Raw genomic sequence first — 22,325 nt, forward strand, 5'->3', positions numbered from 1 at the left:
AATAGTTTAAAGGACCCCTAGATCATACAAGAAGAAAACCCATTTGCTAACCCTAGTGAAAAGTGAAAGTGTTAGTATCTCAGTCATGTCTGACTCTTAGTGACCCCATGAAATGTAGCCCACCAGGCTCCTCTGTTCATGGAATTCTCCAGGCAAGAATACTGGAGTGGGTAGCCGTTCCCTTCTCCAGGGGATCTTCCTGATCCAGGGATTAAACCTGAGTCTCCTTTATTGCAGGTGGATTCTTTAACCATCTGAGCCACCAGCCAAAATGACAGGAAACAGCTGGAGCCCTCTCCAGGGTCAGAGGTGCTGATAAGCACCACTGCTCTTATGACCCCCTGTGACCCATGCCTGCTCCAGCTCCAGCCACTTGCCAAGGCAGCCTTGACTCAGGAACTATACTTAACCAGACTCTGCCACAGCTCTAGTCACCCTACCAAGGTGACCTTGGGTTTAGCATTCCCCAGTGACTTTTCTGGCATAGGTCTAATATAGCTCCAGCTGGCCTGTGAAAGGTGCCAGGTGAAAGTAGTCTACATAAGGGGTATTCCCACATGAGGCCACTCCTTAAAGAACAAGAGAGGTATGTCTTTTGTTTAACTCACAGAAGCAAAAGTCAAACAAAATGAGGAGACAGAGGAATATGTCCCAAATGAAAGAACAAAATAAAACCCCAGAAAAACTTAAATAAAACAGAGACGAAAAAAAAAACAGAGACGAGTTATTTACCTGATAAAGTGTTCAAAGAAATCATCATGAGGATGCTCACTGAACTTAGGAAAGATTGCAGAACCTCAGTGAGAACTTCAACAAAGACTTAGAAAATATAAGAATCAATCAGAAACAAAGAATACAATAATTGAAATTTAAAATACACTAGAGGTAATCAATAGCAAAGTAGATGATACAAAAGAATGAATAAAAAATCAGGAAGATGGAATAGTGGAAATTCCTCAATTAGAACATGAAAAAGAAGAAAGAAAAATTTTAAATGATGAGAGTTTAAGGGATCTCTGAGATAGCTTCAAGCATTCTAACATTTGTTTTATAGGGGCCCCAGAAGAAGAGAAAGAGAAAGGGACAGAAAACTTATGTGAAAAGATAATGACTGAAAGCTTTCATAACCTGGGGAAGGAAATATACATCCAGATATAGGAAGAACAGAGAGTCCCAAACAAAATGAATCCAAAAAGATCCATAGCAAGACATAATAAAATGACAAAAATCAAGCATAAAGAAAGAATAAAGTGAAAGAAAAATGACTAATCACGTACAAGGAAACCCCATGACTATCGTTGGATTTTTTCAGAAGAAACTTTACAGACAAGATATATTTAAAGTACTGAAAGGGAAAAACTCAACCTAGCATACTCTATCTGGCAAGGTTGGCACTAAAGTTTAAAGGAGAGTTAAACAGTTTTCCAGAGAAGCAAAAACTAAAGGAGCTTATTACCACTAAACTGGCCTTATAAAAGTGTTAAAAGGTTTTCTATAAACAGAAAAGAAAGATCACAACTAGAAATAAGAAAATATGTAAAAGGAAAAGATTTACTGGTAAAGGCAAATATATAGTAAAAGCAATGGATCAGCCACTTAAAAATCTAGTACAAAGTTTAAAAGACAAAAATGTAGTATAATCAACTATAACTACAGTAAGTAATTCAGGGATACACAAAATAAAAAGATGTAAAATATGACATCAAAAACATAAAGTATGGGAGGGGGATAAAAATGTAGTGCTTTTAGAATCCTTTTGAATTTAACCAACTGTCAGCTTAAAACAGATGGTTAAATATGCAGGTTGATATAGATGAATCTTATGGTAACCACAAACCAAAAAAAACCTACAATGGCTATACAAAAATAAACAGAAAGGAATCCAAACAGAAGACTAAAGGAATCCATCAAACCACAAGGAAGAGACCAAAAGAGAGAAACAGGAACTACAAAACAACTGAGAGACAATTAGCAAAATGGCAATAAGTACATATCTATCAATATTTACTTTAAATGTAAATAGACTAAATGCTCTAATCAAAAGACATAGGACAGCTGGAAGGATATTAAAAACAAACAAAAACAAAAAATGAGAGCCGTGTATATACTGCATATGAGAACCTCACCTCTCAGATATAAAGATACACATAGAATGAAAGTGAAGGTATGGAAAAAGATATTCTATGTACATGGAAAATAAAAGGAAACTGGGATAGCAATACTCAGGTTAAATGAAATAGACTTTAAAACAAGACTGTAATAAGGAACAAGAAAGGGCATCACATGATGATAAAGAGATCAGTCCAACAAAAGGATGTAACCTTTATAAATCTTCATGCACCTAACATGGGAACACTGAGACGTAATGAACAGGCTTCTGGACTCAGTGGGACAAGGAGAGGGTGGGATGATTTGAGAGAATAGCACTGACGCATATACACTTCTGTATGTAAAATAGATAGCCAGTGGGAGTTTGATGTATGACACAGGGTACCCAAAACTGGTGCCCTGTGGCAACCTAGAGGGATGAGGTGGGGGGAAGAAGGGGGAGGGACATTCAGAAGGGAGGGGACACATGTATGCTTATGACAATTTATGTTGATGTATGGCAAAAACCATCACAATATTGTGATTAATAAATAAAAAATATTAATAGCAATAAGGGAGAAATAGATAACAATGCAATAATAGTGGGGATTTTAATATCCAACATACATCAATTGATAGATCATTCTGAAAGAAAATAAGTAAGTAAATACTGGTTTTAAATGACACATTAGACCTTGATATGTGTGTATATATATATATACACACACACACACATATATTTATATAAAACATTCCTTCTAAAGCCAGAAAAATACATATTCAAGTGCACATGGAACATTCTCAAGGACATGACAGACCACACACACACACACACACAATATCGCACTACTTTTAAGAAGATTTAGATCATATCAAGCATATTTTTTGGCTATAAATGTATGAAACTAGATACCAACTACAGAAAATATTGGAAAAAAAAAACATAACCACACAGACAATAAATGACATGCTTATAAACAATCAATGTGTTAATGAAGAGATCTAAAGGAACTAAAAACACCTGGAGATAAATGAAAATAGAAAGAGTAAAAGAAGTTCATAGTGATACTGGACTTTTTCAAGAAATAAAAATGCTGACTAAGGAATGTAAATATACTTTCGAAGGAATAGAAAGATAAGAAACAAAGACCAAAGTCAATAGAAGGAAAGAATTAAGAAAGATTAGACTAGCAATAAATCCAACAGAGACTAAAAACACAATAGAAATGGTCAATGAAACTACAAGTTGATTCTTGGATAAGATAAACAAACTAAAAAAATATTTAGCCAGACTTATTAAGAAAAAAAGAAAGAGAGCCCAAATAAATAATATTAGAAATGAAAGAGGAGAAATTACACCTGACACCACAGAAATACAAAGGATCATAAAAGAATGCTAAAATAATTATATGCCAATCTAGACAGATTAGACAGTCTAGAAGAAATGGATAAATTCCTAGAAACACTCAGTTTTCCAGGATTAAATCATGATGAAATAGAAAAAACTGACTAGGCTGGTTATTAATAACAAAATTGAATTAGTAATTTTTTAAAAATCCAGAAACAAAAGTTCAGATGTAGATGACTTCAAGGGGAATTCTATAAACTCTTTAAAGAAGGGTTAAAGCCTACCTTTCTCATATTATTGCAAAAAATTGAAGAGGAAGGCATAATTCCAAGCTCATTTTATGAAGCCAACATTACCCTAAAACAAAAACCTGGCAAAGAGGACTTCCCCCGTTTACTCAATGGTAAGGAATCCATCTGCCAATGCAGAAAACACAGGTTCAACCCCTGGTCTGGGAAGATCCCACTTGCTTGAGCAACTAAGTCTGCATGCAACTATATAACTATTGAACCTGTGCTCTAAGAGCCTGGGAGCTGCAACTACTGAACCACCATGCCACAACTACTGAAGCCTGTGCACACTACAGCCCATGCTGCACAAGAAGGGAAGCCATCGCAACAAGAAACCCATGCATTGTAACTAGCGAGTAGCCCCCGCTCTTGCCCCAACTAGAAAAAAGCCCATGCAGCAATGAAGACCCAGCACAGCCAAAAAATAAAAGTAAAATTCTTTTGAAATATATATATATATATATATCTGAAAGAAAAAGAAAATTACAGGCCCAAATCCCTGATAAACAGAAACACAAAATCCTCAACAAAATATTAGTGAGTAAAATTCAATAGCCCATTATAAGGATCACATGCCATGATCAAGCAAGGGTCATTCCACATGCAAAGGTAGGTTAACATGCATAAGTCCATCCATGTGATAAAACATGTTAATGAATTGAGAATAAAAAATATATAATTATCTCAATAGATGCAAAAAAGGCATCCACAAAATTCAACATTCATTTATAATTTAAAAAAAAAAAAACTTTTCAGAAAGTGGATATAGAAGTCCCAGGTTGGTTTACTTCTCTTCCTCAGTTCTTGTCTCATCACAATAAAAATTTGGAGTGATGGAATAAAGGGTTTAAAACAACAGATAAGATACAGCTCAGCTCAGCTCAAGCAAACATCTTTTATTAGACTGATACCCCCAAGACATGGGAGCAGGCTGACCCCAAAGAAGTCCTCCCTCTCTCTCTTGGTTTTCCCCTTTTTATATTTCCAGTATCCTCCTTTTGGTTATGTCCTGTGCAAAATAGGGCTTGTACCCACCACCAATCAATAAAAAAGAAAGTAAACGGGCATAGGCTCAAGGCTGATTGACAAGCCATATAACAGCAGGCTGTGTTGTTTATGTCTTCCCATAATTTGGTCTGTTATAATCAGATGTAGAATATTTGTGAACCCTTAATGGGCTCCTGTGACTGTGGTTTTTCAGTCTGTCTGCCCCCTGATGAAGAAGGATAAGAGGCTTATGGAAGCTTCCAGATGGGAAATGCTGACTGAGGAGGAAACTGGGTCTTGTTCTGATGGGTGGATCCATGCTCAGTAAATCTCTAATTCAATTTTCTGTTGATGGGTGGGGCTGGAAAAGGTCAGTTTTCATTCCAGTCCCTAAGAAAGGCAATGCAAAGAATGCTTACACTACCACACAATTGCACACATCTCACAGGCTAGCAAAGTAATGCTCAAAATTCTCCAAGCCAGGCTTCAACAGTATGTGAACCGTGAACTTCCAGATGTTTGAGCTGGATTTAGAAAAGGCAGTGGACCAGAGATCAAATTGCCAACATCCACTGGATCATCAAAAAAGCAAAAGAGTTCCAGAAAAACATCTACTTTTGCTTTATTGACTATGCCAAAGCCTTTGACTGTGTGGATCACAGCAAACTGTGGAAAATTCTTAAAGAGATGGGAATACCAGAACACCTGACTTGCCTCCTGAGAAATCTGTGTGCAGGTCAGGAAGCAACAGATAGAACTGGACATGAAACAACAGACTGCTTCCAAATAAGGAAAGGAGTACTTTAAGTCTGTATATTGTCATCCTGCTTATTTAACTTAAATGCAGAGTGTGTCATGAGAAATGCTGGACTGGATGAAGCACAAGCTGGAATCAAGATTGCCAGGAGAAATTATATCAATAACCTCAGATATGCAGATGACACCACCCTTATGGAAGAAAGTGAAGAACTAAAGAGCTTCTTGAAGAAAGTGAAAAAGGAGAGTGAAAAATTGGCTCAAAGCTCAACATTCAGAAAACTAAGATCATGGCATCAGGTCCCATCACTTCATGGCAAATAGATGGGGAAACAGTGGAAACAGTGACAGACTTTATTATTTGGCGCTCCAAAATCACTTTGAATGGTGAATGCAGCCATGAAATTAAAGGTCCTTGCTCCTTGGGAAAAAGCTATGACCAACCTAGACAGCATCTTAAAAAGCAGGGACATTACAACAAAGGTCCCTCTAGTCAAAGCTATGGTTTTTCCAGTAGTCATACATGGATAAGAGAGTTGGACTGTAAGGAAAGCTGAGTGCTGTAGAATTGATGCCTTTGAACTGTGGTGTTGGAGAAGACTCTTGAGAGTCCTTGGACAGCAAGGAGATCCAACCAGTCCATCCTAAAGGAGATCAGTCCTGAAAATTCATTGGAAGGGCTGATGCTGAAGCTGAAACTCCAGTACTTTGGTCACCTGTTGCAAAGAACTGACTGACTGGAAAAGACCCTGATTCTGGGAAAGGTTGAAGGCAGGAGAAGGGGAAAACAGAAGATGAGATGATTGGATGGCATCACCAACCCATATGGACATGAGTTTGAGTAAATCCTGGGAGTTGGTGATGGACAGGGAGGCATGGCGTGCTGCAGTCCATGGAGTCACAGAATCGGACACAGCTGAACGACTGGACTGAACTGAACTGAACTGAAATGGGCTCCTAGATGCCTAAAGTTGCTTGGAGAAGGACCTGTGGTTATTTTGTATCTACTGTGTGCCTAGGTGCATGTGCAGGATTTGGAAAAGTCTCTGGTTACTTTGTAGCATATCTGTGATCTCTCCCAGGTGTGTCTGGAATGGGTTTTAGAGATCAGTTTGCATTCCTTTCAGCTAGGGTACCCCTCATTGCTCATACCTAACTTTCTACCACACTTTATTTTTTTGGACTCCAAAATCACTGCAGATGGTGATTGCAGCCATGAAATTAAAAGATGCTTACTCCTTGGAAGGAAAGTTATGACCAACCTAGATAACATACTAAAAGCAGAGAAATTACTTTGCCAACAAAGGTCCATCTAGTCAAGGCTATATAGTTTTTCCAGTGGTCATGTATGGATGTGAGAGTTGGACTGTGAAGAAAGCTGAGCACCGAAAAATTGGTGCTTTTGAGCTGGGGTGTTGGAGAAGACTCTTGAGAATCCCTTGGACTGCAAGGAGATCCAACCAGTCCATCCTAAAGAACATCAGTCCTGGGTGTTCATTGCAAGGACTGATGCTGAAGCTGAAACTCCAGTACTTTGGCCACCTCATGTGAAGAGTTGCCTCAATGGAAAAGACCCTGATGCTGGGACAGATTGGGGGCAGGAGGAGAAGGGGACGACAGAAGATGAGATGGTTGGGTGGCATCACCGACTTGATGGACATGAGTTTGAGTAAACTCCGGGAATTGGTGATGGACAGGGAGGCCTGGCATGCTGCGATTCATGGGGTCACAAAGAGTTGAACACGACTGAGCAACTGAATTGAAGTGAACTGAACTTCCTACCTATCAGAAGGAGCATACCTTAACATAATAAAGGCCATATGAGGTTCACAGCTAATATACGATGCAATGGTGAAAATCTGAAAGCGTTTCCTTTAAAGGAAAAACTTAAGATCAGGAACAAGCCAAACATACATATACCCACCACTTGTATTCAACATAGTATTGGAAATCCTAGCTGCAACAATTAGGAAAATAAAAGGAATAAAAATATCCAAACTGGAAAGGAACAAATAAAATTTAACCAGTTGTGGATGATGAAACTGAATGTAGAAAACTTCAAAGATGCCATCAAAAAACTATTAGAACTAATCAATGAATTCAGTAAAGTTACAACATACAAACAATACACCAAAATCTCTTGATTTTCTATACACTAGTAACAAAGTTTCAGCAAAAAAAAGAGCACTCTTTCTTATAATTTCATGAATTTATATTATAATATTTATTATATGTATTTATAAATATAACAAATTCATTAAATTCTATTAAATTTACTTAATAAATTTAAAAAAGGAAGTGAAAGACCTGTTTTCTGAAAACTATATTTGACAAAGAAATTAAAGATGTCTGAAAAAAATAGAAAGATATGCCATGTTCATTGATTGAAAGTATTAGTGTTGTTAAAAACTCTATACTATCCAGAGCAATCTACAGATTCAATACAATCCTTAACAAAATACCAATGGCATTTTTCACAGAACTAGAATAAATAAGTTAAAATGTTTATGGAAACACAAAAGACCCCAACTAGCCAGAGCAATCTTGAGGAAAAAAAGTTGCTACAGACATTATATTCCAAGACTTGAAACTTTATTGCAAAGCTACAGTAATTAAGATAGTATGATACTGGCACAAAAAAAGAAGTCAATGGAAGAGCATAGAGTCAAGAAATAAAGTCACTGTCATGTGGTCAATTAATCTATGACAAAGGAGGCAAGAATATACAATACAGGAAAAGACAATCTTCAATAAATGACATTGGGAAAGCTGAACAGAACAAAAGAATAAACTCAATAGCTTTCCTACACCATAATAGAAAAATATACTCAAAATATATTAAAGACTCAAATGTAAGATCAGAAACCATAAAACTCTTAGAAGAAAACAGAGGCAGTAGCCTGACTTTGGCCTTAGCAATGTTTTTAGAACCTCTCTCCTCAGGCAAGTGCAATAGAAGCAAAAACAAACAATTGGGACTACATCAAACTATAAAACTTTTGCACAGGAAAGGGAACCACCAGCAAAATTAGAAAGGCAATTTACTGAATGGGAGAAAATATTTGCAAATGATATATGCAGTAAAGGGTTAACAAGCAAAATATATAAAGAACTCATAAAACTCAGCATAAAAAAGTTTAAACCTGATTTAATAATGGGATGAAGACTTTAATATACATCTAACCTTCTTTTCAAAGAAGACTTAAAGATGTTCAACGGTACTCAATATCACTAATCATCAGGGAAATAAAAACGAATTCTCCAACGAAACATCACCTAACACCTGTTAGAAAGGCTGTTTTCAAATAAACAAGAAACAGGCAAAAAAAAACGTGGAGAGAAGGGTACATTCAGGAACTGTTGGTGGGAATGTAAATTGATAGAGCCACTATGGAGAAACAACATGGTGGTTCCCCAACGAGCTAAAAATAGAAAGACCACTGTTGTTGATTTTGTTCAGTCGCTCAGTTATGTCTGACTCTTTGGGACCCCGTGGACTGAAGCACTCTAGGTTTCCCTGAGCTTCACTGTCTCCCAGAGCTCGCTCAAACTCATGTCCATTGAGTTGGTGATGCCATCCAACCACCTCATCTGCTGTCATCCCCTTTTTCTCCTGCTTCAATCTTTTCCAGCTTCAGGGTTTTTTCTAATGAGTCAGCTCTTTGAATGAGGTGGCCAAGTACTGGAGCTTCAGCTTCAGCATCAATCCTTTCAATGAATATTCAGGGCTGATTTCCTTTAGGATGGACTGGTAGGATCTCCTTGCAGTCCAAGGGACTCTTAAAGGTCTCCTCCAACACCGCAGTTTGAAACCATCAGTTCTCTAGCACTCAGCCTTCTTTATGGCCCGATTCTCACATCCATAACTGACTACTGGAAAAACCATAGCTTTGACTAGACAGACCTTTGTTAGCAAAGTAATGTCTCTGCTTTTTAAGATGCTGTCTAGGTTTGTCATAGCTTTTCCCAAAGGAGCAAGGACCTTTCATTTCATGGCTGCATCCACCATTCACAGTGATTTTGGAGCCCAAGAAAATAAAGTTTGTCACTGTTTCTATTGTTTTCCTGTCTATTCGCCAGTAAGTGATGAGACAAGAGGCCATGACCTTCGTCTTTTGAATGTTGAATTTTAAGCCAGCTTTTTAACTCTTCTCTTTCACCCTCATGAAGAGGCTGTTAATAGTTCCTGTTCACTTTCTGCCATAAGGGTGGTATCATCTACATATCTGAGATTATTGATATTTCTCCTGGCAATTTTGATTCTAGCTTGTGATTCATCCAGCCTGGCATCCAACATTCGTTGGGTCATAGAAAAAGCAAGGGAATTCCAGGAAAACATCTACTTCTGCTACATTGACTATGCTAAGGCCTTTGGCTGTGTGAATCACAACAAACTGTAGAAAATTCTTAAAGAGATGGGAATACCAGACCACCTTACCTGCTTCTTGAGAAAGCTGTATGCAGGTCAAAAAGCAACAGTCAGAACTCACCGTAGAACAAATAAATGACTTGTTCAAAATTGGGAAAGGAGTACATCAAGGCTGTATATTGTCACCCTACTTATTTAACTTATATTCAGAGTACATCATGCAAAATTCTGGGCTGGGTGAATCACAAGCTGGAATCAAGATTTCCAGGAGAACAACCATGCAACCCAACAATTCCACTTCTGGGTATTTATCTGAAGAAAACAACACTGATTCAAGAAGACAGATACAAAAATCCTCAACAAAATTCTAGCAAACAGAATCCAGCAACATATTAAAAAGATTATACATCATGATCAAGTATGTTTTATTCCAGGGATGCCAGGATTCCTCAATATTTGCAAATCAGTCAATGTGATACACCATATTAACAAATTGAAAGATAAAAACCATATGATTATTTCAATAGATGCCGAGAAAGCCATTGACAAATTTCAACACCCAGTTATGATAAAAACTCCAGAAAGTAGGCATAGAAGGAACATGCCTCAACGTAATAAAAGCCATATACAACAAACCCACAGCAAACATTATCCTCAATGGTGAAAAATTGAAAGCATTTCCTCTAAAATAAAGAACAAAACAAGGATGCCCACTCCCACCACTACTATTCAACATAGTTTTGGAAGTCCTAGCCACAGCAGTCAGAGAAGAAAAAGAAATAAAAGGAATCCAGATTGGAAAAGAAGTAACTCTCTCACTGCAGATGACATGATCCTCTATATAGAAAACCCTAAAGATGCCACCAGAAAATTACTGGAACTAATCAGTGAATAGTCATCAATCAATAAATATAGTAAAGTTGCAGGATATAAAAATTAATACATAGAAATCCCTTGCATTCCTATACATTAACAATAAAAAATCAGAAAGCAAAATTAAAGAAACAATCCCATTCACCATGGCAATGAAAAGAATAAAATACTTACGAATAAACTTGCCTAAAGGAAATAGAAGAACTATATACACAAAACTATAAAACACTGATGAAAGAAATCAAAGATGACACAGATAGAGAAATGATGGAGAACACAAATATTATGCTCTTGGATTGGAAGAATCAATAGAGTGAAAATGAGTATACTAAACAAAGCAATTCCTTCCAAACAACAAACAGTATTTTCCACACAACTACAACAAATAATTTCACAATCTGTATGGAAACACAAAAGACCCCAAATAGCCAAAGCAATCTTGAGAAAGAATGGAACTGGAGAATCAAGCTTCCTGATTTCCAACTATACTACAAAGCTACAGTCATCAAGAGTAGAGTGCTGGTACAAAGACAGAAATATAGATCAGTGGAACAAAACATAATGTCCAGAGATAAATCTATGGACACCTTATCTTTGGAGAAAAGATAGTGTCTTCAACATATGGTTCTGGGAAAACTGGTCAACTACATGTAAAAGAATGAAACCAGAACATTTTCTAACACCATACACAAAAATAAACTCAAAATGGATTAAAGATCTACACATAAGACCAGAAACTATAAAACTCTTAGAGCAAAACACAGGTAGAACAATCTCTGACATAAATCACAGCAAGATCCTCTATGACCCAACTCCCAGAGGATTGGAAATAAAAACAAAAATAAACAAATGGGACCTAGTTAAACTTAAAAACTTTTGCACAATGAAGGAAACTAGAAGCAAGGTGAAAAGACAGCTTTCAGAATGGAAAAAAATACTAGCAAACAAAACAACTGACAAAGATTTAATCTCCAAAATATACAAGCAGCTCATGCAACTCAATATCAAAAAACAAACCCAATCAAAAAGTGGGTAAAAGACCTAAACAGACGTTTCTCCAAAGAAGACATACAGATGGCTAATAAACTCATAAAAAGATTCTTACCATCACTCATTACTAGGGAAATGCAAATCAAAACCATGATGAGATATCATCTCACACCAGTCAGAATGGCCAGCATCAAAAAATCTACAAACAATAAATGCTGGAGAGGTTGTGGAGAAAAGGGAACCCTGTTTTACAATGTTGGTTGGAATGCAAACTAGTACAGCCACTATAGAGAGCAGTGCGGAGATTCCTTAAGAAATGGAATAGAACTGCCATATGACCCGGCAACTCTACTGTTGGGCATACACCCAGAAGAAACCAGAATTGAAAAGACACATGTACCCCAATGTTCATTGCAGCACTATTTACGATAGCTAGGACAGGGAAGCAACCTAGATGTCCACCAGCAGATAAATAGATAAGGATGTTGACACAATGGAATATTACTCAGCTATAAAAAGGAACACATTTGAGTCAGTTCTAATGAGGTGGATGAACCTGGAGCCTCTTATACAGACTGAAATAAGTCAGAAAGAGAAAGACAAATACTGTATATTAACTCCATATATATGGAATTTAGAAAGATGGTACCGATGATACTACATACAGGGCAGCAAAGGAGACACAGATGTAAAAAATAGACTTTTGGACTCATCAGGAGAATGCAAGGGTGGGATGATTTGATAGAATAGCATTGAGACATGTGCATTACCACATATAAAATAGATGACCAGTGCAAGTTCAATGCATGAAGCAGGGCACCCAAAGTTCATGCTCTGGGACAACCCAGAGGGATAGGGTCTGGAGGGATTGCTGCAATTATCTTTTCTGTGGATAGAAGGAAGAACTTACCTGAAAAAAGATAGGGTCACCTCACTTAAATTCAATATTATTTCAACATCAGGTTCAGGTTGCAAAATATCAAAAGGGGTGGTCATTATATCACACGGTAAAAAGTTTGGACTTTATCTTGCCAGTAATGAACTCAGTCAGCAGGTTATTTCTAAATGATTACCTTGGTAGCTGAATGGTAAATGTATCAAAGGAGAATTTGAGAAATGCTTAGAAGAAAAGTTCCTTCTGTGTGGAACTTGGTAACTTAGTGACTAAATAAGGCAGATAGGGTTAAGGGTAAGGGAGCACAGAAGGATGATGTCTCAGCTTTTGATTAAGTAAACTGGAGTAGGTGCTTGTAAGGTTTTCTGAGAGGAATGGTTTGGAGGTGGGGACCCAGAATGCAGTTGTGGTCATATTAATTTATCCATGCTATCTATGAAATACTGAGGTTAGGACATATTTTAGTAGTCAGCTGGATATGTAAATTTGAACTAGGGGGAAGTAAACATTTTTAATGTGTTTAGGAAATTATTGAGAGACAGCGAGAGAGAGAGAACAAATAAAATGAGAAGAACAATTAGCTGTGGATGAGTCCTTGGAGAACAATAATATATTAAGAGAAGAAAAGGTAGAGAATCCTGTAATCAATATTGAGAAAGAAGACTCAGAAAAGGTAGGATGTGATAACAGAAAGGTAGAAGAGAGTAACGCAAGATCTGATTAGCATTAGTGTTTAATTTTAACTATCTTTAACTAAATCTTTGGACTTCCCAGGTGGCTCAGTGGTAAAGAATCCACCTGCAATGCAGGAGACATGAGTTTGATCTCTGGGTCAGAAAGATGCCCTAGAGAAATTGTCAGTGCACTCCAGTATTCTTGCCAGGACAATCCCATGGACAGAGGAGCCTAGTGACCCCTTGGGGTCACAGATTCAGACATGATTCCACAACTAAACAGCAACTTAATCTTCAGTCCACCAAAAGAACCAGTCTGCCTACAGAAGAAGAGATAGAGGGAAGAAGAGAGCAGAGAAAGGACATTTGCTCAGAAGAGCAAGACTATTTTCAGAATGTAAGATCTAGCTTTTTGATGAAGTCATGACTTTTTTCAGTCATTCATCTCTACACTCTCATGAGTACTAGTCTACTGTCCATGTCCCTCCAGGGCCCAGGTTCTCTGAAAGTAAGAGGGTCCTGAAAGACGAGAAATAGGCAAGTAAGTAAGAGGGTAAGTGGCGGACCCTGAGGCTGTGAGCTGGATCTAGAGCCTGCCCCACAATTGATTTGGGAAGTCCAGATATCCCAGAAAAAGCCCCACAGAAGGTATGAGAGAATGTAATATCTGAAACCTGTAATGCAGAAGGAACCTTACAGAGAGCTAGGCTGATAGAATTTCTGCCATATTTTGATGCTGTTAATACTATCTCCCACATGGTTCCCAGGACTAGTGAGTCAGGAGAAGCTTACAGAGAACTCAAACCATTTCTTAAATGCCCTAGACCAGAAGTGACTTTCGTCACTTCCACTTGGAGTTCATTGTCCTAAAGTGGAATTCAATCGCCTCACCCTAACTACAGAAGAAACTTGAGAAGGAGAAATGTGCACACAGAATCTTTTGAGAATTCTACTGTCTCTGCCATTCACCCATTGTTAGGATGAGAAAACTGAGGCAAAAATGGATTAATAAACCCACTCAGTGTCCCAGAGCTGGTAACTGATAAAAGCTAGACTCAAACTGAGACTGCCTGGCCCCAGAACCTGTCTTTTTGAGCACAACACTGGTGTTATAGTTCCACAGGGGAGATATACTGAGATCCAGAGATTGCCTTGTGCACTGATCCTCCTGTCCCCATTCTATCCTCAAAAGTGACTGCCTCTTCTGTTTGAGTAATAGGGTATTTTTTACTTCATAATATTTAGCTTACTATGGCCAGTCTTATTTGCTCCTCTCTATAAAATAAGAGTTTATCCTGAGCAAGGATTCATCATCAATGCATCGGCCAGAAAGAGCGAGACCCACCTCACAGAAGCCAGGCTTTCCCCTCAGGCCTATCAGGGTGTTCTAGCTGTCTCTGGCAGTCTTTGGTGGTGGCTTTGAGCAGAGGTATTTTCCCCCCTGGTTCAATGGAGGTTGGGAGGGGAAAAGTGCTGGTAAATTTGGGCCAGGATACTAGACATCCCTCATTCCCTAATGACACCCCAAAATGGCTCTAGAGGAAAACTAATAGAGCAAGACACTACCTGTGACAATCCGTGCTTATCCAGTGCAACATCAGTATCAACCCAGGGTCTATATCCCTGGACCAGGCACTCTACACACTTTACATTGTGCAAAACTTTCAAAGATTTCATGGGATATACCTTACTGACAACCACTGACTCCTCTACCTTTGAGATCTTAGAAGAGATAAATTGCTGCCACGGGCCATCTTATAAGTGGCTGTGCCAGAATTTAAGCTCAAGACTTTGGGGTTCCAAAGACCTTATGTCTTGCTACCACACTAACCAAGCAGTTTCTCTCAGAATCCTAAGTTAATAAAAGCAGTCAACATTGATTATGCCAAGCACTGTGCTATGTATATTTCAAGAATTATTTAATCTAATACTAACAATGATAACCACAAAGAGAAACCATAGGAGAGAGGTGTCACTGTTAGCACTCCCGTTTCACAGAAAAGGAAACTGAAGTGTAGGAAAAGGATGTCCAAAAAGGTCAGAGAAAGGGTAAGAGGCAGACATGACCCTTAACCCCAAATCTCTCTGCCTCTAAGCACAGGCTTTCTTAAAATGTATATATCTTTTATTGGAGGATAATTGCTTTACAATGTTGTGGTGGTTTCTGCCATACATCAACACGAATCAGTCACAATTATATATACCCCTTCCATCTTGAGTCTTACTCCCCCTGCCCCTAACCAAGCACAGGTTTAACTACTAGGTGATGCTGCCACCTGTCTCTCACTTAAATGAGAACTCTGGAGACATAAGACTGGGAAAGGGGAACAGGTTATCCACAGAGAACTTGTGAAAGCGCTCCATTTGGCTTTATTTGCTCATTCAAACCACAAGGCAGGCTGACAATAATTGGAAATTACGTGATATAGTTTGTTTTTCTAACTGGCTTTCTCTCCATGAGGGATTGTGATTGCTTTCTGCCCTGTTACATGTGCAAATCTCCTCCCCCTTTTAAATCATTCCATTCCTGCCAAGTTCTCCACCCCAGCTGTAGTCAGGAACCAAGTTCTGTTGTATAAACACAGAGAGAACTGAACTTCTAATCAGAAGAGAACTGAACTTGCAAAGTCCCCATCCAAGACGTAACCCAAGCATCTCCTAGACAGTACCAGGTAAGGGACCGCTTCTTTGGGTGTGTGTGTCTGTGTGTGTTTGTCTGCCACAGAGCAGCAAAGTATATATAGAGCCCTGAACATGAAATCTGAAGCCCCAATTTCAAATTCTAGCAATGCCCCTTACCGACCTGGGGCAAGTCTCTTCTCTGACACTTCATTTCCTTTGTTGCAAAGTGAGGATGGTGAAACTGAGAGAGGGATCAGAGGGAATACATAGTATGCCCAGCACCATGACTGGTATACAGGTGATTGATTTAATGTTAGATATTTGAATGTGGTAGGGTGTGGGAGGAGGGTGCCGAGGGGAGTAAAAAAGACCTAGAAGTTAAAACATTGAGAAGAAAGCTCCATTATGTGAAAATTTGTTCAAATCACTTAAGGTGAATGCCTTTTATTAACAGCCTATTTTTTAAATATCTAAGTTGGTAGGGATTGGCTTCAGTATTTTCTGGGAGTTAGAAGACACCTCAACACTTATTAAGCCCTTATTCTGTATCAGACATAGCACTGGGAAATTGATTATATAGATTATCTCACTAATCTTTATGAAAGCATAATGAGTATTTTTACTCACTGTACACAGTGAGAATTATTACTATGCCCTCCAAGTCTGGAGACATAAATGATGGTCGAGATCACTCACCTGGTACCAAGTGGAGCCAAACCTGGGATCCTCTATAATGCACTAAAAATGTTGCCTCATGAAATAGCTTTTTCAGTCCAAATGCTTGTGAAATCAAAGTTCTATTGTAAGAACTCATCAAGGCACTCTGAACAAGTCATATGAGGTTAAGGTTCGTTTTAACTGAATTACCTCTTTAAAGACCTCATTTTAACTGAACTACCTCTTTAAAGATTCTGTCTTAAATATAGTCACATGTTGAGGCACTGAGTGTTAGGACTTGAACATATAAATTTTGATGGGGCACAATTCAGCTTATATTAAAGAGTTAATTTCCTCATTATTTCTCTTTCTGTTGTCTTGGTTTTAGCCACTTATTAAAGGGTTGTATGGAATGTCCTTGAGTATTTTAAGGACAATCCTGTGGTCATGTAAACACCTGTGTATAAAATTAGCAACTGAGTCTGGTGTTCTTGCTCCAATGGGTTCACACATGTGAAGAGAGGTATGTGTTGGGAAAAAAAATGGAAGGAAGAGCAGGATTTTAGAACTATCTCTGCTACTAAATTTGCCTTGCAACTTCGCGGAAATCTTGGAATCTGGCCCTATGGCAGAGATTTTAAGCTCAAGTGTCAACAAATATTAGATAGGTAGAGTCAGTGGAGAAGCAGGTAGCTGTGGAAAATAGAGAGTGATGGACGCTATGCTGAATTGGAGAACATTTCATTTAATGAAGCAGGCAATTTTCAGGCTTCCCAGGTGGCTCAGTGGGTATAATCCACCTGCAGTGCAGGCAGCACAGAAGATCCCCTGGAGGAGGGTATGGCAATGCACTCCAGTATTCTTGCCTGAAGAATCCCATGGACAGTGGAGCCTGGCAGGCTACAGTCCATAGGATCTCAAAGAGTTGAATATGACTGAAATGACTTAGCATGCACACAGGCAATTTTCAGCTCCTACCAGTTGATGCCAGATTGAAATAAAAGCTTTCCAGGCCTTCTAAGTTTTCAAGAGAAATCTTCAATTCATGTTTTAAAGGAAATCTCTCTGTGTTTACATATTGGCAATTCAAATTATTTTTCTCCAAAGGGTGAGAGTCAAACATCTTTGGGTCTTTCTTCGCTTAAGTGTTCTGATAAAGCAAAAGACAGTGCTGTTTAAAAAAGAAGGGGAAAAAAAAAAAAAAGGCAGTGCTGTTGAGGCAGTACAAGTGCGGACTGGAAAAGAATTTCTAGACACAGAGTATTGCACACAGGCATGAGTTTATTAAGAATAAAGATAAAGTGGGCACTGCAGGCACATCGGGCCAACAACTCCTAACAGACTAGGGAGAGTCAACAGTTTCTGTGGGTTATTAGCCAATTTTTATGCCTCAAAACAACAACAACAAAAATTCCTGCTGGAAGGTTGGTATTAAATGATTGGTTAGGGCACTGTAAAATGAGCACTGGGGTGGGTATTTTTGCCTAATATAAGTCAAGAAGCCTGCTGGTGATGATTGGGGGGCTTTGGCAAAGTTACAAAGGGGCTCAGTCAGCTTTGGAGATGACCTTGGTTCTGGGCTCCACTTCCGTGGCCTTGGTACACAGCCTCACACCTGTGGCCTGGGGACAGGACTCAACATTCCCTGCTCTTCTTATCAGTAAGACACATCTTCAGCCCCTTAACACTCTGCTCATGTCTAACTAGCTGCCTATCCAGCTCTCAGGTTATGAGGATACAGGTCATTGGGAAAGAGATGGAGACCATCTCTGGCTTCTTTCTGCTGGACAGGGGCTTCATGGGGTCCTGGGTCCCAATGCCTGCTCTCTGTCAAGGTTTACCTGCTGAGGGAGATGAGAGTCCATGGAATGACAAGGCAACTGTTTCCAGTGTAGTCCATGTGCCAACCAGCTGATATCATTGTAGCATCATCTGGAGATTTATTTGTATTCTAGAAGAAAACAAACTTAACAAGAAGATTAGGGATACATGTCCCAAAGATTACATGTCCCAAGGGATCTAGAAGAAGGGATAGTAAGGAGCACCAGGACAAGACATTAGTCTGTGATGTTAGTGTTTCTCTAGGTATGAGATGATGCAAGAATTGGGGTTCATGAGCATATTTTCTTGAAAATATCTATCTGAGGCCTGTGCTGTCAGTTTTTCCCAGAGTATAGAATGCCTTATTTTTAATTTCTACCCTGAACTTTCAGACGGTGGTGAATATCCGCAGCTCCAATGGCTCCTGATTTAATCTTTGTAGAGGCAGATGGCAAGTGCCAGTTTCCAGTCAGCAGGGCCCTTCATGGCTATAAATTTGATCATTGGTTTGGGGGCTTTTTAAGAGCATTTCATCCCACAGTGATAGGAATGCTTATTCCCAGGTCTAGCGAAGATTTTTCTAACAGGTCACTTAATATGCTATTGTTGGACTTGATCGTGAAAATAGTAAAAGTTCTGGCCAATACCTGCCTTACTAGTAGTCTCTTATAGTCCAGGAAAGCATTCCCTCTTGTTGATTCTTCCCATATCTAGAGTTACATTGTTATAATCATTGATCTCATATGGAACTATATATCATTTTATTAGAGACTCAGTCACACATTTGGTAATGTAAGAGATAACAATTTTGTGTAAGAGACAGCAATTTTCTGAAACAGGCAGTATAACAAACAATATAGGTAGCAGTAATAGTAAGTTTACAAGTAAAAATTTAAGAACTTTTATCAGATGCAGTCCAGTATATCCCAGGTTGCCTGATTTAGTGTGTTAAATGACTGTAGCCTGGTGTTAATCTCCTGGTTGTAGATCATGGAGCATCTGATCTTTATCCAAAGATTGACTGTAAAGTTAGTCTTCAGAAGCAAACTTAGAGCATCTTTCTATTAATTCAGTTAAATCTTGTAGCAGAATAACATCTTGTAGCAAAGGACTAACTGGAAAATGAGTCTTAGTAAACACAGACCTTAATTAACAGAACTAGTATTTACCATTTACTGAAACATAATTTTTTGAAATTACCCTGATTTTTATTAAACACAGCCAAGACTAATTTGTTTTTAAAATAAATTTGGTCCATTGACTATAGATGCCATTGGCCTGTCATCAGATTTTGCTACAGTGGGTTATTTTCTCTTTTGGAGGTCCCCAAAATACTTTGAGGTTTCTGTACGTTCAAGACACAGTCTTTTTATTTACCTAGTAAGGCTGTTCAGAACCCAAGTGTCTCCAATTTCTGGAGGGACAAGGCGGAGAGAAAGGAAAAATGTTTTAATTTTACCCACAAGTATAAATGACCAAATTATTTTGAACCATAAGTAGCTTGAGGAGAACAGCTTCTTTATATCTGAAAACAAGGATTAGAAGCCAAGTAGTATGTCAGACAAAAGGTCATGAAACTTATAATTATATTTATTTATTTGATCCTATGTAATTAATTTCTGTTCTTCTGTCCTTGCCTGATGATTGAGGATGATAGTGACAGTGATAGTTTTAAGAAGTTTGTGAAGCCTTTATTCAGACTTGCATGATTTGTTCAGTGAAGTGGGTGCCTTGATCACTGGAGATTGTAAAACATATACCTAAGTGGAAGACACATTTTAAACATTTTTTTCTCCATTGTGAGAACATCAACCTTGCAGCCAGGAAAGGCTTTATCCCATTAAATGAAAAAATGAGGTTTATCAAGGAGCCAGGAAAAGTCAAGCAGCCATTTTGGATTTCCCATGACTCTGACTATTTGACTTACAGTCATTGTTTATCCATTTTAAATTCCCTGATTTAGGAGTAGATGAGGGGTTAATTTTTGAAGAAGCAGAATGAGCTTTGTCTATGTGTGCCATAACCTTCATAGATCACTGTGAAATAATATTTATTTTATCACAGTAACAATGTTTTAAAAAATAAATCACTTAAAGGCAAAGAAATTCACACAGTCCATTATCAAAAGCAGCATTCCAAGAAAAGTTTGTTCTTTTAACAAGGAGAGAAAGTCAAATTCCAGTTTGGTACCAGCTTATATTCACTGTGAAACAAAAGTTATTCATTTAGCTAAAGTAATAATAAAAGATTTCAAAGGCAATTCAATGTCTTAAGAAACTTGTACCATGCACAAAACTCTCTTCTTGGGGTCCATATCTCACAAATCTTCTTTTCACTATTTTCATCACTTTATTTGCCCATTCAGAGACCCTATAAATCAAAGCGTATAAGTTTGCCACCTATAAATCAAACTTATTTCCTTTCCCTTAATAATGTAATTCCATTCCTTATACCTTTTTTTTAAATTAAAAACACGCATCCTACTTTCCTTCAGCAACCATGAACTGTCCTTTATAACAGCATTCTGTAGATTGGAAAACATAAATCACCCAAAGCTCTTATCTTATTTGCATTTTCTTAAAAGTTTCTTCACAGTGTGTTCTTAAGATGTTGCTGTTGTTCAGTTGCCCAGTCATGTCTGACTCTTTGCAACCCCATCGCCCGCAGCACACCAGGCCTCCCTGTCCTTCACCATCTCCTGGAGTTTGCCCAAGTTCATGTTCACTGAATCGGTGATGCTGTTCTTAAGATATGCCTATGTTAATTAGGTTAATAAATATTAATACCAGTTAATAGTGAACTTTTCCCCAGTTCATGTGAACCATTTCTCTTTTATTTAGAGCTGTTTGATTTATAAGTGGTTACTTTTCTTTAGTCCAATTGAATTAGAGCTCATTTACAAATTAACCTTAGCAATATTACCCAAAGACAGAGACACACACTGAGATATACATATATATCCAAACAGACACAGATCTCACAGTTTTCTGCTTATGATTTAAAATGTCTCTTTGCCTCTTTTTTCCTTGGCTTGAAGCTCTACTAATTAACATAAGGCTGACATCTCAGGCAGAGTGGGCTTTGTATCTCAAGGACATGGTAAGAGTTAACTTCAGAATTTTTCCTAGGCATATTTTTGCTTCTCTCAAGACTGGAGCTCCAAAAAGAAACATGTTTCAACAAGCCAGTTTTGTCTAATTGCATGTGCAAGAAGAACAAATCTTGACATTTCAAAAAGATTTCATTTTAACCAGTTTTATCCAGAATCTAAAGAATATCATGGCCATCTTGTGTCAAAAATGTCATCCTCCTTTTTGTAGTCAGAATTTCAGAGCTAAAATATAGACCAAACAGTGCTCAAATTGGTTCTGATGACAGGAGCAAACTGACTGATAAAATATCGTCCTAGTAGGGATTGTTCCTTCGGGGAGATGGGGTGTTTGTTCAGTCAGAAGAATCTGAAGGAGTAAGGGAACCTGAAGGAATGGGGGAAATTTCTTCCCTCCCCCCTGCCACCTCCTGCAAGAGATAGGAGAAGTTAGAGGGGGATTCTTTACAATTTTTTGGAGTTGTTGTTGTTTTTTTTTCCTTTTCAGGTTTATGATTATGGGAGAAAGTCATGGGCTAGGACATCTAATGGAGGGAGAACCATAGGAGGACAGGGGATAAGGTGACAACAGAAAGGTACATGTAGCATGAGCCCCTTAGATCCAAATTCTGACTGAGTGCCATAGGGAACAGCAAAAGAGATCATGTAATTTACTGTGCCATTAAGAGGCCATTTTTCTTGGTTCCCCAATATGTAGGTTGGCATTAGGTAATTGGGTAGGGCAGTATAGGGTGAGCACTAGGGTAGGCATTTTTGGCTAATATGGGTCAGGAATCCTGATGGTGATGATGGGGGGGGCGGGGCTTTGGCAACATTACAAAGGGGCTCATTTAGCCTCTGAGGTGA

At 38.3% G+C, this 22,325-nt stretch overlaps 1 protein-coding gene across 1 annotated transcript in view; it reads left to right on the top strand.

Annotated features, from left to right (window-relative positions):
• The first annotated feature begins 15,807 nt into the window (after window positions 1–15,807).
• ACSM1 (acyl-CoA synthetase medium chain family member 1) overlaps window positions 15,808–22,325 on the top strand; it is a 72,497-nt gene continuing 65,979 nt past the window's right edge. The window contains exon 1 of the mRNA XM_043456232.1: window positions 15,808–15,942. The gene's annotated coding sequence lies outside the window, so the exon portion shown is untranslated. The remainder of the gene's footprint in view (window positions 15,943–22,325) is intronic.

The sequence above is a fragment of the Cervus canadensis genome, chromosome 32, assembly GCF_019320065.1.
Source record: "Cervus canadensis isolate Bull #8, Minnesota chromosome 32, ASM1932006v1, whole genome shotgun sequence".
Lineage (NCBI taxonomy): Eukaryota > Metazoa > Chordata > Mammalia > Artiodactyla > Cervidae > Cervus > Cervus canadensis.